Raw genomic sequence first — 6,000 nt, 5'->3', positions numbered from 1 at the left:
CAGACCTGTAACTTCTTCTTTAAGAGGCTCATCTGTCCTCCACTCGTTACCTGTATTAATGGCACCTGTTTGAACTTGTTATCAGTATAAAAGACACCTGTCCACAACCTCAAACAGTCACACTCCAAACTCCACTATGGCCAAGACCAAAGAGCTGTCAAAGGACACCAGAAACAAAATTGTAGACCTGCACCAGGCTGGGAAGACTGAATCTGCAATAGGTAAGCAGCTTGGTTTGAAGAAATCAACTGTGGGAGAAATTATTAGGAAATGGAAGACATACAAGACCACTGATAATCTCCCTCGATCTGGGGTTCCACGCAAGATCTCACCCCGTGGGGTCAAAATGATCACAAGAACGGTGAGCAAAAATCCCAGAACCACACGGGGGGACCTAGTGAATGACCTCCAGAGAGCTGGGACCAAAGTAACAAAGCCTACCATCAGTAACACACTACGCCGCCAGGGACTCAAATCCTGCAGTGCCAGACGTGTCCCCCTGCTTAAGCCAGTACATGTCCAGGCCCGTCTGAAGTTTGCTAGAGAGCATTTGGATGATCCAGAAGAAGATTGGGAGGATGTCATATGGTCAGATGAAACCAAAATATAACTTTTTGGTAAAAACTCAACTCGTCGTGTTTGGAGGACAAAGAATGCTGAGTTGCATCCAAAGAACACCATACCTACTGTGAAGCATGGGGGTGGAAACATCATTCTTTGGGGCTGTTTTTCTGCAAAGGGACCAGGACGACTGATCCGTGTAAAGGAAAGAATGAATGGGGCCATGTATCGTGAGATTTTGAGTGAAAACCTCCTTCCATCAGCAAGGGCATTGAAGATGAAACGTGGCTGGGTCTTTCAGCATGACAATGATCCCAAACACACCGCCCGGGCAACGAAGGAGTGGCTTCGTAAGAAGCATTTCAAGGTCCTGGAGTGGCCTAGCCAGTCTCCAGATCTCAACCCCTAGGAAAATCTTTGGAGGGAGTTGAAAGTCTGTGTTGCCCAGCAACAGCCCCAAAACATCACTGCTCTAGAGGAGATCTGCATGGAGGAATGGGCCAAAATACCAGCAACAGTGTGTGAAAACCTTGTGAAGACTTACAGAAAACGTTTGACCTCTGTCATTGCCAACAAAGGGTATATAACAAAGTATTGAGATAAACTTTTGTTATTGACCAAATACTTATTTTCCACCATAATTTGCAAATAAATTCATTAAAAATCCTACAATGTGATTTTCTGGATTTTTCTTTCTCATTTTGTCTGTCATAGTTGAAGTGTACCTATGATGAAAATTACAGGCCTCTCGCATCTTTTTAAGTGGGAGAACTTGCACAATTGGTGGCTGACTAAATACTTTTTTGCCCCACTGTATATATATATATTTTTTTATGCTAAAGAAATGTTCAACATATATGGCTGCTAAAGAATTTGATCATCGTAGCATCAGAAAAAATATCCAATACAATCTCCTTGGAGATTATATCCCATTTTTAAAGTGTCCATCAGGACTCAATCTTAATTGCTTCAGTGTTTATTTCAGAGGAACCTTGTCCCTCCTCTTTGCCATCTGGAGTCTTAATGGCAACAACTGTACCCTTTGTGGCAGTAACTCCATTTTCTGTGGCTGCTGGTTTCACCTGCTCACTCCCTGCAGTAGGCACCAACTCTATTCCAGCCTCTACTGCAACAGCACCATTCATCAGTGGTTTAGCATCTTCGGTTGTGTGGCCAATCAATATAGGAGACAACGAGGTTTGTTCAGGTTATGTGCCTTTTGGACTGCCCTGATCTGCTAAAACCCCATCCATGACCGCCAACTGCTAGAGGAATGAAAACATTGGGAAAACTTATTCAAGCCACCCCAGAAAGCTTTACATGAGCAATTAAAAAAATATATATACACAGTATATCCACTTACTCTCTGGAGATCTTGTCATTTTCTTCTGATCTAGAATGATTGCTTTGGCTACATGCCCTTGTCAAAATGATTATACATGCCACACCAAAACCTGCCAAATAAATCCATGCCATTCCATATATTTTAACGCAATTCAAATGTTTGCAAATATATTCTACACACCTATTGAGCCATTGGCAATAAATTGCTTATAGTTGAAAACTCTGTATAGAAACCAATGAGAACATACTTGAAATTCAATGGTAATGTGCTTGGCCTCAGAACTTCCCTTCCTAATGAGCGCTTGTACAGAGGATTTCTGTACTGAGGGCATTTCTCCCACAGAAATGGCCAAACGGAGAAGGTCCTCTCCTTAAGTCTGAAAGTGAACAACTTGTCCTTTCAATTAAACAGATTAAAATTCTAAAACAGTTTGACTCCAGGAAATTCTGTCATGGAAATGACTATTACAGAAAAGTAAAATCAGATGGCTGCATAGACACTGCAGTTTATTTCAGGGAGTCCTCACCGCATCTCCTCTCGCTCTCTTTGGCAGTTGCCAATGAAGTTTCCAAACTGGCAGGCATAAACATGGTTGTGGATTTCCAAAAGGTACTTTTCGTTGTACTCAAAGCCACAGGGGTACTGCTCGATGAGATTCCAAAGACATTCAATGAACTGGGTGAATACAGGGGACATCTCCTTGTGATCCCCGTTCACATGCCCACACCTACAAATCAATATTACATCCATTCTATTAGTATGGCCTAGGTGCACCATGAAGATCTTAACATCCTGGTTTTATTTTGTCCGATAGTTCAATTGTTTTAGTCTCAAAGTTCACTAATTTAGCACACACTAATGATTGAACACCAAAATGGTTAAATTATTAACCTTGTTCAAAATATCATAAGTTATTACCTTTGTCTAAACTTATGACCCATACATATCAATTCTTTTTCCATATCCATCAAAACCTTAAAAGAAACCGATTGAGAGTTTAAAATGTATAGATGATTTAAAAAAATCATTATACTAAATATAATTCCTAGATTTAGTAGACAATAACTGAGCAGTCCAGCACACAAATACTCATATTGTCAAGATACTGTTAGTAAACCAGACTGTTCTCACCATGAGTCCCTTGATGGTCCGATAGAAGGGGTCCAAGAGGATGCTGGCCAGAGAGCACACCTGGGCTGTGCGATCACAGCCATCTGGGCAGTGCACAAGCACGTTAGCCTTCTCCTCAGCCACAGCCTTAGTAGAGACAAGGGATAGCTCAGAACCACATGCTAGAGTAAAAAGTAGATGCAAACATGATCATTTGGGGGTTTTAATACATTTTTTCACAGGTTATAGGTACCTAATAAGAATGTTTAATTCAAACACAGCAACACAAAGGAGATGGCTACATGGAAGGATGTCTATTACCTTAGCTAGAAACACTCCAGCATCCATCAGCTGCTCCAGCTGCTTCACAGCCTTGATGTGACGCAGCCAACCAGAATTCTCCAGTCCCGTCAAGTAGTCACTCATTGTTGGAGACTTCATAGCACACACTGAAAACAGAAAACTAGGCACCTTATAAACTGGAGGCTTTGTTAAGCATGAACTTTGCCTCGTCTTTTCATGCTGCAAAATTACTTGAGTTTTACACATAAGTATATGATTAATAAATAAAAACCACTACACCCGAAGATTATGGTTCATCCCTTTTTATGTGAGACCAATGATAGTAACCTTCTAGAAGCTTCTGCAGACTGTTTCTCATGACATGGATATTCTCGATGCCCACAAACTGAAAGCGGATGTTTGAGTAGTTGTCCTCATTCTCGTATCCCTTCCCTGCTGCTCTATTGGTCATGGCATTCAACTTGAAATAGAAGAAAGGCAGGACAGTTTGGGTTAGGTTTGAGCAAAATACAACAGAGGGGAAATTAGCAATACATTTATCTTAAAATGTGGTTCTTACCTTAGGTCTGGTATCCACCATACATGAAGGTGCTTTTGGGATTAGCCTGGCTGATTGCCTGTAGCATCTCCTCATCTTCTACACATCGAGCATTTAACCCGGACAGGGGCTGGCTACAACGGCAAATGGCAGCCTGGTATGCGAGAGGAAAACCAGAACAGCGTCACCATGAAGTGCATTTGGAATGCCATTGTAATCATTAACATATATTGTAAGTATAGCATGAGCAGAGATGAGTCGCTGACCCTTGCATTAAATAAAGGAGAGTCTGAACTTACATTACTTTGCTTGTGGAAGTAGGAGAGAGTAGGAATGCGCCCTCTGCTCCTGAATTTGGCACTCCAAGACTGTGCCCTTGCTTGCAGTTTTAGGAATGCCCAGTTCTGAGTGATATGTGCTGCAAAGCTAAGCAATCCATCAGAGGGAACAAAACATTTATGACTACAATAGCCATGAAAACATGTGCATGCCCATAGAATTGGTCAACTTACCTCATAGTTCTGTTGAATTCTGTCATTTCCCAAAACTCGTTGGGCAATCCCATTCTTTTGAAATCCATGGCTGAGTCAATAAAGAACCAACCATGTCTTCTCTCATCTTCGTCTTGTTTTGGGTTGTAAAGAAAAGCATACAAATCGTCCACTTTCCTTATCAAAAAGCCCAATGTTATTGTAGGTAAGAATTTTATGAATATTCACAATGATCACAATCTTGTTTTCTCCAAAGTGTAATGTTATGAATATTCACAATGATCACAATCTTGTTTTCTCCAAAGTGTAATGTTAAAGGAGAGTTGATCTGGAAGTCTACTGTAAGTACCTGGTTGGGAGAGTCTGAGCAGGGACTGATACACATTCTGGCAGTCCCCCTCACTGGGAATGACAAAGTGAGCCACATGGAAATTCTTGCAGGAAATGTGAAGCGGGCATCCTGTGGCTGTAAGAGGGAGTTTCTCTACTGTAGCTATGAGATGGTGTAAAATCTGGTTATGAGTGAAACAAAAACTATTAATCTTGAGTCCTGGCTTTTAAGTCTCTTACCCCTACCACTTCAAAGTTGGCAGAAACCTGGATAAGTGTAGGCGTAATCAGTGTGGCACCACTCCTCCTACCAAGGGGCATGGTTGCTTACACACCAACTAAGCCTACATCTATCCAGTGCCTTCATAGCTGTGAACATCAAAGGGGTACATGGTTTGGGAAAGGGCCAGGGGTGTTTTCATAGCACGTACTTTGGCGCTCAACCCTTGCCATGATATCTGAACAAATGTCATACCCAGGTTTCCTTGCACAGCGGTCATACCCAGGTTTCCTTGCACTGCATCTCAGTGCTTCAGGCGTCACTACAGACACCCTGGTTCGATTCCAGGCTGTATCACAACCGGCCGTGATTGGGAGTCCCATAGGGCCGTGCACAGTTGGCCCCACGTCATCCGGGCCAATGGCCGGTGTAGGCCGTCATTGTAAATCAGAATTTGTTCTTAACACACACACACACACACACACACACACACACACACACACACACACACACACACACACACACACACACACACACACACACACACACACACACACACACACACACACACACACAGTCTCTGAAGTGAGCATGTGTAATAGAGTAGCTGTTCCCTCATGGAATATGCAAATTCATGCTAGAACACCCCAAGGGATCTCGCTAGCTCGTGCTTAGCTCTGCCCCCCGTCCTTGCTGATTCTTCCCACTAGGACTAATTTGTTCTCATTGGACTCGACAGGTCGTTGTCTACCTTGGGTTAGTTATACAATCTTTGCAGGGATGTAATTTAGTTAACTAGCTTGTTGCTGCTTGTAGTGACTGTGTTAGTCTCATGAAACCCAGAGCCATGTATTTCTAATACATTTCTCTGATGACACAGCTAACAAGCTACTAACTTAAACCAATGCCCAAATGGCTATAACTGTAACGGCTGTCGTCGGTGGAAGAAGGTGAGGACCAAGGTGCAGCGTGGTAAGTGTTCATTAAATTTAATAATAATCAAAACTGAACACTGAATAACAAAACAACAAAGAAACAACCGAAAACAGTTCTGTCTGGTGCAGACACACAAAGACTGAAAATAACCACCCACAAAACCCAA

General features: G+C 42.3%; 1 pseudogene; it reads right to left on the bottom strand.

The window, feature by feature from the left end:
- Positions 1 to 1,508: 1,508 nt before the first annotated feature.
- Positions 1,509 to 4,854, bottom strand: LOC120043689 (annotated as a pseudogene).
- Positions 4,855 to 6,000: the final 1,146 nt, after the last annotated feature.

This window comes from Salvelinus namaycush, chromosome 3 (assembly GCF_016432855.1).
Source record: "Salvelinus namaycush isolate Seneca chromosome 3, SaNama_1.0, whole genome shotgun sequence".
NCBI lineage: Eukaryota > Metazoa > Chordata > Actinopteri > Salmoniformes > Salmonidae > Salvelinus > Salvelinus namaycush.
The sequence above is the reverse complement of the archived record's forward strand: the minus strand, read 5'-3'. Positions and strand labels throughout refer to the sequence as shown.